We start from the raw sequence: 11,289 nt of genomic DNA, 5'->3' as shown, positions 1-11,289 counted from the left end.
GTATGGTGATTAACATAACAATAAAAGAATTTTTAAAAATGTTTAAAAAATTAAAAAAAAAGATTCCTGTGCCTTCGACAACACAATTTTCATCAATTACCACTATATTTTAACTGCGGCTGATTGCATAAAGTTCAAACTGCCCTGTAGCTCTTCAGGCCGGAAATGACAACATGAATAGAAGACGTACAGCAGGAGCTGTGACCAGTGACATTTCCTGCCACGTCAGCCAGGCATTGGCCCCTGCTCATCTGTCGCTGGGTCCCTGCATGGCAGGAGCTGCAGAGACGGTGGACTGCCTGGTGGAGGAAAGCAATAAGCCAAAACAGATTTAGCCACCCAGCCTCGGTGACTGCCCTAAGAGGCTAAAATAGACAAGGGCCAACTCCCCCATTCCATTGTCCTCATGGACAGTACATCTCCAACATTTCCCCATCCTCCTCATCCCCAGAGGGATGCCTCAGCAGAGGGTTTGGAAGAGCATCTCAGGCCTGGGACATCCCCACCTGGGAATGGAGACGCCTGAACGAGGGGTGCCAGTGTGCACACAGGCCAGGGTACCAGAGTCCTCGAGCTCAAGCTTGCATAGAGGCTGCCCTACTGGCTAAGCACTGGGCCTGATGTGAGCAGGGGGCCTCCCCAGCAGGCTTGCCCCTTGGAGCCTGTGCAACTGTCCATGGTCAGCCTGAACATTGCACACAGTGTTCGGACCAGGAGCCAGAATCCCGGGTGCACAGAGAGAAAAGTGTGTCCTTGTGTTGCCCCTGTGTCTTCCTGGAGAAAGGAGCATGACATTTTACCAAAACAGGAAAGCAGGCTGGTGCAGCCAAGTGAGGCAAAGTGAGGGTACTGGAAGGGAAGTGAAACCCAGTATAAAGGGAGCTACGGAAGAAACTGCAGAGGACGGGACGTGCACAGTGCTGTCATTGGTGCTCCTGAGGTGCCCCAGAGGAACCCGCTGTGGCAACTCCCCCTATGAATGAACATGGTGGTTTTGATGGACCGGCTGTGCGTGATCCTGAAGGGGGTGGTGCCTGGAAAAGTCTTCCCATGGAAGGAGGGTGCAGAGGACAGAAAGCACAGAGGACAGAGTGGCAGGAGCTGATCCATACGTACAAAGCACAGGCAGCTTGCTGAGGCACAGAAAAGAGAGAGAGAACGAGTGGGGGAGGGGAGGGACAGAGGTAGAGGAAGAAGCAGACCCCCCCTTGCTGAGCAGGGAGCCTGACGGGGGGCTCGATCCCAGGACCCTGAGATCATGACCTGAGCCGAAGACAGACGCTTCACCAACTGAGCCACCCACACGCCCCTGTCCAAACTCCTCTTAATACACATGTAACAAAGACAGAAAACACTGACTCTCAACATTCCTGATGTGCTAATTACTGTGTACTATAAAACATCACTTTACTGTGTTTTATTCTCCTACATATCTGTAACCAACAATGGGAGTGTTTTTAACCCTTTCACAAATTTTTTTCAAAGGTCACAAAACAATCATCTTTCTCCCCACTGAATATTAAGATGGCCTTGGGGGGTTCCAGCTTGCACGGTCACTCTGTAAGTGTTCCGTACTGCCATGTAGCACGAGGGTTGCCTGCATTATCTGATGTGATCCTCACAGCAAATCTGAGAGTATATTGACTCGTTTCTTTGTTTTTTAAGATTTATTTATTTTAGAGAGAGTGAGAGAGAGTATGAGTGGGAGGGGCAGAGGGAGAGGGAGAAAGAATCTCAAGCAGATTCCTCGCTGAGCGTGGAGCCCAATGCGGGGCTTGATCCCACGACCCGGAGATCATGACCTGAGCCAAAATCGAGAGTTGAAAGCTTAACCAACTATGCCAACCAGGCGCCCCTGTATTGACTCATTTCTGATTTGAAGGTGGACACTGAAACTCAGAGCAGTGAATTCACCTGTCCGAAGTCACACGTTACAAGGTGTGCACATATTTCACTTGAGAAACATTTGTTTCCCAGAGAAATAGCTGCCGGAGTCAATCCACTGGCCGCGGACGAGGGCCCCTGTGGTTCCGCAGCCTCTCCAGAACTGACATTTCTGGACTCTTTCTGCATGCCTGTGGAATGAGCACATGTCTTCAACTTTCCCTTCTCTCTTCCCGGATGCTGTTAAACATTTGCCCGTGAGTTTGCTGCCCATGCATTTTCATGTTTTAAGACAACTGTTCAGGTCTTTGCCATCTTTCTATCGATCGTCTGTGCTAATAATGAGCCTGTCACCAGAGAAATTGCCTCCGCATCTCACCCTGAAAGAACACGGCCATTTCCAGGTCCCAGCCCCGTATGATTCCTCTCACTGGTCTTATCTGTGATGAGTTTTACTGTTGTAAGACTTCGGAGCAAGTCGTACTCACACTAAAGGAAACTTCTAGACTTTAGAGAGAAGGGAGGGATTAGTCTGGCCCAAGACATGCCCCCTTGAATGAGGAAATATTTCAGACCGGGTTCCAATGAGTGCCTTAGAAATTCCCAGTGGGTGAACAGGCAAATCCTCTGAGTTGGACAAGTATAGACATCATCTGGGTGACAATGGATCTCCGTGGAGAGGATCCAGGCATCAGAAAATAGCAAAGGGTCTTGTGGAAATATGTTCATTCCCTGGAAGCTAGGTCCATGGAATAAGGATAAGGTGAGGACAGCCTCGCTATGAGACAGGCTGGTGGAAGCAGGTTGAGATGGCAGGATCTGCCCTGAGTAGGAGCCCACAGGCTGGTGAATGTGGATTAACAAGAACGTCCACATAATGAGAAATGTTGAGTTAATACAAAGAGGGTGGGTAGGGCTGGGTTTAAGTCAAACTAGGATTTAGAGATGTCCTGCTCAACCACTCCGAACGTGAAGGAATCATGTTCTAAGATGACAGGACTTGATGTGAGCAGCAGCAAAGGAGATTCTGGAATCCACTCTGGGTTCCAGGAGTCATGGCTTCCAGGTGGGGGCTGGTGGCTTCATTGAAAGGCCCAAGTGTTGAAAGACAGAGCTGTTGACACAGTTCCTGGTTCATTCAGGACTGACTCAAGAACTGCTAAACTGTCATGCAGGAAGCCTCTTTTTGAAGAACTACAGAGGAGAAAAAGATTACCAGCCTTTTTAAATTTTTTATATTCAATGTATTCCAAACACCTGAGTTTATTCAGGGATAGAATCAAGTAAGATATAACACCCGCCTGAAAGTTGATGGTAATAATGGCATGGATTTAGTTTTTAACCAGTGTGACTTCACTGTACTAAACACTTTAAATGGATTAGCTCATTGAATCTTATAAAAACCACATAAACTAGGTACCAGAGTGTCCTCATTGGAACAGGACATATAAAAAGGAATTTTCCCAAGGTCACCCACACAGTAAGTGGGAAAGGGAGAATCTGAACATAAGCCATTAGACCCTGGAGTCCACATGCTTAACCACCTGACCTGTTTCCCACACTTTTCTTTGACAGGGGAAGGAAGTTTCTCCCACAGTCTCCTCAAACCGTAACTCATTTTGTGGTAATGCTAATCATCTAAAGACATAATGCTAAGTGTAAATTCCTTTAGGTTCCATGCAAATATAATATAGAACACATCTACAGGTAACAGATGAACTGCAACACCAATATAATTTAATATAACACATGAACGAGGTTCATGTGGTTTTGCAATAGTAACTTGCAACTGTATATCTGTGAGCCCAAGCACCTGCCATGACTCATACCTCCCACCATTTCCCTGTGTTCCAGTGATGGTGAAATTCATTAGTGTGGTGTGTCATGGTACCATCTGGCCTCCACCAGGTGAAAGCACATCACTCATGAGTTAATTCACCTTGTGGTTTTCCCATTAGTGGGGGACAATGAAAGAAGCATTCCTTGGCACCAACTGAAATATAAACACAAGCCAATATGTGGCCATTCAAATCTGCTGCCTGTGATCGGGTGTAAGTTAGCAATCTCCTATTGGAAATTGGGACCCCGGATTGAGAAATACTTTATTATGTTCTTCTACATCCCTCATAACCAAAAAAGCAACTGTCTCCCTGTATGATAAATGCCAAGGCAGAGGAAAATGCAGGGGCCCGTGGGATTGTAGAGAGCATCACCCATCAGCCCTAAGAGGATAGGAAAGTTTTCCTGAAAGTGTGATTCATGGGCTCATTGTTGAAGAGGTTGGGCTGTAGAGGAAGACAAAAGTTTTCCAGGAGGAGGAAACAGCATAAGAAAAAGCAAGTGGACAAAAAACGGTATGATATATGCACAAAACAGAAAAAAAAAATGTAATCCATGAAGAATAAAAGCAGGGAGAGGAGGTTGGGGAAGAAATACAGGACATATCATGGGATATTTATTTCCACTTGTACATGTCTATCTACATCTTCATCTAGATCCACTTCTGCATCTGCATCTAGATCCACATCTACATCTGCATCTAGAGCGACATTTGCATCTTCATCTAGAGCCACGCCTACATCTGCATCTAGATCCACATCTACATCTGCATCTAGTGACACATCTGCATCTTTATCGAGAGCTGCGCCTACATCTGCATCTCGATCCACATCTACATCCGCATCTAGGTCCACATTTACATCTGCATCTAGAGCGACATTTGCATCTTCATCTAGAGCCACACCTACATCTGCATCTAGACCCACATCTACATCTGCATCTAGAGCCACATGTACATCTACATCTAGATCCACATCGACATCTGCCTCTAGATCCACATCGACATCTGCATCTAGAGCGACATCTGCATCTGCATCTAGAGCCATGCCGACATCTGCATCTAGATCCACATCTATATCTGCATCCAGAGCCACATCTACATCTGCATCTAGATCCACATCTACATCTGCATCTAGAGCGACATTTGCATCTTCATCTAGAACCGCGCCTACATCTGCATCTAGAGCCACATCTACATCTGCATCTAGATCCACATCTACACCTGCATCTAGAGCGACATTTGCATCTTCATCTAGAGCTGCGCCTACATCTGCCTCTGGATCCACATCGACATCTGCATCTAGTACCACATCTACATCTGTATCTACATCTACTTATATATTCATATCTATATGTACGTCTATATCTATATTCCCAACCCACCCATGCCTATGGGATGCAGTCAAGACAATGTCTCTGAAGTTTCCATGTCTATTTCCTCCACACTAGCTATACAGAGAACCCCTCCTCCGTTGTGTTTGCAATGGGAAGATCAAGACCATGGATGAGGCAATCCTCCCACAATCCCCCTGGACATCCACCTGCCTTGTCAGCTTCCTGCATCCTGATGCCAGGCCTGCAAGAGGCAGGGCTCCTCAGTTGACAAGAACAACATTTGGAACTCTTTTATTTCCCACCCTTGGCATTTGCTCCTGTAATGTGGCCACGGTTTGCTAGGTCCTTAAAATTACATTCCCACTCCCCCCTGCTCTGATCCCTGTGGCTCTCATGGCTACATTCCTTAAAGCAATAATGTTTCATTTACAATAATGTTTCTTTAATAAGGGCATGTTGGCCAATATTCATGTGCGCTTACTTGCATAGCATTTTTTCATCCAAGAGCCTGTGCCAACACTAAGTAGGTGAATTTAGGAAAAGAAGAAAAGCAGAAAGAAGAAAATAAACATGACCCCAAGCCCCCTTCCTGGAGTTACTGCTGACATTTGATGTGTTTTGCTCAGACTACTTCCTTTGCATATTGGGAACATACGGAATTCTGGGTTGTACCCTTAACATTATAATGTCACCATGTCTATATAACTTTGACTATATTGGAAAATAATTTAATGGCTGTGTACTAGTTCTTTATATTCCCCTCATATCATTGCTGACATTGCTACCATATTTTGATCCTTCCTTGGCTCATGTGTTCATTTATCAAATGCTTATTCAGTGCTTAGCACCAAGCAGGGCAGAACACTTAGATGAGTGAGACAGCCCAAGTCCCTGTCCTCAAAGGGCTTACAATCAAAGGGACAGAAGCACATAATGACCAAGTGAACAAAAGCAACAAGATCCCAAATTTACCCATATTATACACCAACCATGTGCGGTGAAAATTTTTCGGTTTTTAACTTTTTTTATGACCCATGATCCACATAATTTCCCATGTACTCAAGTGCCAGTAAAAGACCAAGTTCAATACCTCTTAGGACCCACCAAGACACGGGCTGATTTACAAAATGGAGACACTTTGCTTAGCTAAATCTTAGATTCTGTGCTTAAAATATTCCATCACTTAGATTCCTGCTCCTTGCATCGTGTTGGTTTTGGGATGCCTGCCTGCAGTGTCCACCCTCAAACCCTCGGCCTGCAGGGTCATCTTAATCCTGACCCCTAGGTTGGCTGGACTACTGTATTCTCAGCATGTCTGCTGGGGCACATGAGAATTTCCAGGTCCTTTGGCTGACACAGGAAGCCCAGGGGATCTGAAGGGACACTGCAGAACTCCTTCACCACCAGCACCAGCAGCATGTGAGAAACTGTCAGAAGAGCAAGTTCGTGTGCCCTACCCAGATCTCCCAATTCAGAAAGTGTGTGGGGCCCGGCTCTCTGCGTGTTGAAGGGTTTGGGGCATGCTCGGGGAGATGTGGATGTTCACTCAAGTTTGAGAAGCATTGCTGTAAATGACTGCATCATGCACTGGCCCCAAGGTCTCTGCAATCTGAATGGCTGTATCATCTGTACTATCAATCTAGATGTCTCTAAAAACCCATCCCCGTGCCAAGGCACAACCCCAAATAGCGGATGAAAAAGGAGGCTTTCTGGGGCACCTGTGTGGCTCAGTTGGTTAATGTCCTGTCCTACACCTGCATCTAGAGCCACGTCTACACCTGCACCTAGAGCCACGTCTACACCTGCACCTAGAGCCACGTCTACACCTGCATCTAGAGCCACGTCTGCATCTGCATCTAGAGCCACGTCTGCATCTGCATCTAGAGCCACGTCTACACCTGCATCTAGAGCCACGTCTACATCTGCATAAATGCATCTGCTTTCAGCTCAGGTCATGATCCCAGGGTCCTGGGATTGAACCCCGCATCGGGCTCCCTGCTCTGCGGGGAGTCAGCTTCTCCCTCTCATTCTGTGCTCTCCCTCTCTCTCTCTCTCTCTCAAATAAATAAATTAAATCTTTACAAAAAGAAAAAGGAGGCTTTCAGAAGTGACCTGTCCCCATCCTCTGCATCACCTCGCACAGCTTGAGGGGTTGGCCTGGCAGCCCGAGCCCTGCATTATGTCCCCTCTACGTCCTGCCCTGAAGCAGCAAGGCTGGATTTCCTGCAGCCCCGGCGCAAGACTCTGCGCTCCCACAAGGGGCGCTGTCCTATGCACCTTCCAGCTTCCACTCCCGGATGTTCCTCAGCCTTGGGAACTTCTCTCCTTCCTGCTTTTTCCACGGCTCCTGTGTGTCCCCACAAAGCCTGATTCACAATCGCATTATCTTGATATCCGCTCAAACAAACAAAATCTACTTGACAGTCAAACTGGAGAAACTAGTGTATTGATTTAACAGGTATGTCTTCTCCCTCTGGAGCTTTGCTTTAATGAGTGGGGTCTCCAGGGGGAAAAAAAAAAAAAAGTCAGAATATGGAAATACACTGAAAAAAAAAAATCCCAAAGTAATATCCCTGTTGTGCCAACACAAAAATCAATGTGAATTCTTTTGTTCAGCAGGTATTTACTGAGGAGTTTCCACTTGCAGAATCTCTTAGTCTAGGTATCGGGGAATCAGGAGAGACACTAGATGTTTTGTAAACCTTGTTACATCATTCTATCCTCACAATAATCGTGTAAGGATAAATCATCATTCTTTTTCTCCATGGGAGGAGCAGAGTCTGAGTCGCTCACCCGAGAGTGCTCAGGCAAGAAGTGCTGCATCCCGAGCAGTGCCCTGAGTGTTAGCCTGAGATGGAAGGACAGGTGTTTCCCTGCCTTCTTTATGGGGCTATCACCTTGGCCCGTAGGCTGTCTCTGAGTCCCGATTTTATCCCCGATCACATCTTCTCTACTTCTGTCAACAGGCACCTTCTTCAGTGCGAAATTATGTGTGTATACAGATGCATATGTCCACAGAAATGCATGCATTTTACTTTGTTTATCTGTCCATCTGGCTTTCCTTAGTACAGGATGTGGGAGGCGCAATAATGCCCCCCACCATCACTAAAGATGACTACTTCCTAACCCGTGGAGCCTGGGAATGTATCATGTTACCTGGCAAGGGGGAAGCTGGACTGCAGATGGAATTAAGGTCTCCTATCAGCTGACATTGGGATGGGAGATTATCCAGTGTGACTGGACGAGTAAGAGCCCAAACTGCATCTGCAAAAGGGCATCTGGTTCCTGTATCCACCCCACTGACACCTTCTTGCTGTAACCTCTAGAATGTACTCTCTTGCATGACAGCCAAGTTGAGAGCCACTGGTCCAATTACCACCTCTACAGAGACCCCGCAGACTGTTCTGTGAAGCCTTCACCAGTGGGGAAAAACAAAACAAAACAAAACAAAACAAAACAAAAATACCTCTTCCTCTGAAATTCAGTGGCATTTTTGCTGTACTTTTAGCTATTGGCAATTCACAAGTTTTTCCTTTCATTGCATATTCTTCTTCCCCGGACCCCTGAGTTACAAGCCCGCAAGAGCCGGGAAGTGGTTTTCTCTGCCCTAAGAGCCTCCTGCAGGGGCAAGTAGGTGTCTAAGCCCCTAACTAGAGGAGTCGGCAAAAGAGATTCTTGAATGTGCAACAACGCACCACTTTTCCTAAGTTTGTGCTCTACAGCCTGCATAAATCATGTCTTTTAATTATCCCCCAAACTGCCAGGAGAGCAGGATTCTCAGCCTCCTTTTATAGCCGAGAAACTGAGGCTTTTAATGACGTCCCATTGTTTGCCAAAGGGTCTGGGGTGGGACTCCAGCTCGCAGCCTCTCACTGCCGGGCTAGGCTCCCTTCCTGCCCAGGAGCAGAGATACTTCTCTGGATCCCGTCTTCAGATCGGGGAGCTTCTGCAGGTTCTGTCTCCTACCCTCCATCCTCTGCTTTTCTCACTGGCACATTTCCCTAATTCCTCCTTTATCTCCCTTAGATTCGCCCTCTTCCAAGGGCTTCAGACTCAGGACTTTACGGCATGCTTTCCTGCTCCGACGTTTGCCTCCCACACCACCTCCAGAATCCTCCTCCAGGCTTTGTGCCCCCCCAACAGCTGGTCTGGGTGGCTCAGATCCCCAACCAGCCTGGGCCTGGAGCCCTTCACCGCTTGATTATTCGGGCGGCGGGGGATCCCAGCCAAGGACAGCTTCTTGCACAAAATGGGCACCAGTAGATGTTTGTTAGACTGGCACACGGTTGAAATGATATCCTAGGGTGCAGATGGGTCCAAGCATGGTGAGGAATCATCCTCAGCCCCTCACATAACACGCTATGCCATCAAAGCTGTAGCCCAAACCAAAGGGCTGGAAAAATCGACAGTGAAATAGAGATTTTTATGGTCACAAGGACCAGTGCTGAATAGTAAAATATCTGTTGAAAACTATATTGCTACAAATCTGGGAGTGAAATAAACGAAATCAATAGCAGGGCAAGGAGTGAATAATCCAGCCAACTCAGAGCTAGAAGCAGGTTTAGCCTGTGTCCTCAGAGCATCTTGCTCTGTTCTCTGCTTCCCACTTAAAATGCAATAGATTCAAAAGTGGGCAGCTTACTCAGCATCATGTTCCCTGTTCCCTGGGAATCATATACCGCCATATAGTCATTAGCATTGAAATGCATGCCTCTAGGTTAAAGCTCCAATTCCAGCTGCGCTGGGAGCTGCAGGGAAAGCCTTCCCCACAGTCGGCCCCATATAATCATCAGCTTGCATCTTGTTTGCGTGTTTGTTTTTCCTTGCTGATGTTCAGCCTTTTGCAATTAATCCATTCATTCCTTCTTTCTGCAAATATTTACGGAGCATTTCCTCTGCCCCAGCGCCAGGATACTTACAGAGATTAAAAATGAAGGAGACAGAGACCCTGGTATGGAAAAAAAACCTACAAAATGATTGCGGGTGGCCAAACGTCCAGGTTTGCCCCAGGACTGGAGTGTCTCCTCTGACCTATCAGTCCCGAGACCAGGGAAGTCCTGGGCACATCAGGACACCTGCTCAACCCTGACAGAGTTAAAAGGCTGGGAGATCATTATGACAGTGTGAATTGCTAACCTCGGATGTTCCCAGAATGTTTAGGACGTCCCCACATGGCCCAGCATCTGCAGGCCTGACTGTGGCCATAACTTGGGGCCGTCGAGGGCTGGGAGGACAGCCGTGGCTCTGGACACCCCACCACTCAGGAGTCCATGTGGAAAACGTGCCAGGAGGTCTGTATGCAGCCAAACACCAACGCTATTCCCCAAAGAATATGAAAAAAAAAAAAAAGCCCACCATCTGCTATAGACAGAATATTGGGGCCCCCTCCCCGCCCAAATTCACATGATCCCCAGTGTGCTGGTATTTGGAGGTGAGGCATTTGGAGGTGATTGGGTCTTGAGGGTGGAGTCCCAGAGACCCCAGAGAGCTCCTTTCCTCTTCCACCGTGTCAGGGGTAAATTGCCACGACTATGTTCATTTCCTTGTTGGGAGCTAAGGCAGGTTGTACACCATCACATGGCCCTGGCTGAGATCCACCTACTTCTCACCAGCCCTGAGTGACCAGTGTACCTGGTATCCCACAAAAGCAGCTGCTGTGAGCCATAGGATCAATGAAGGCATTTTTAGCAACAGACCCACAGGTTCTATTTGCATTAATGAAGGTTAATCGTGTCTCTATGCCGTAGGAGGAAGAATCAATTTCCGTTGCGATGGTGAGAACGGAGAGAAACGTTCACAGGGAGAATCACCAGGAATCCCAGGCTTCTGGGCACGGACTGAGATGCCCTCCTTCTTTCCCACCGCTTCTCCTCCACCCCCCATGAGCACTCGCCTCGCACGCATCCTGCCCACAAGACCCAGGAGGGCCTCCGGCCCATCTCCCTGTTGCAAGCAGTTCCATTTGTCAGTGGGTCCCTAGATGTGATCTGGGGCACCTGACAGCCCATTCCCTACTTCTGGAATCACGCTGGGATGGCCGCCGGCAAGGTCTGTATCTCATGACCCACGCTAACTGGACACAGGACACATCTGACTCGGAAAGGCCCATCCACAGAGTGAGTTAAGTGGGTCAGACTCCCTAGAAGTCATTTCTGACCATGTGCAAAGAGAGGAAATGGGTCAGGAGGAGAATTACTGAGGAACAGACCTGAAAGAGATCTTGCAGCCCTT

Source organism: Callorhinus ursinus, unplaced genomic scaffold (assembly GCF_003265705.2).
Source record: "Callorhinus ursinus isolate GAN/ISIS: 27379988/994484 unplaced genomic scaffold, GSC_fseal_2.0 scaffold60, whole genome shotgun sequence".
Lineage (NCBI taxonomy): Eukaryota > Metazoa > Chordata > Mammalia > Carnivora > Otariidae > Callorhinus > Callorhinus ursinus.
The sequence above is the reverse complement of the archived record's forward strand: the minus strand, read 5'-3'. Positions refer to the sequence as shown.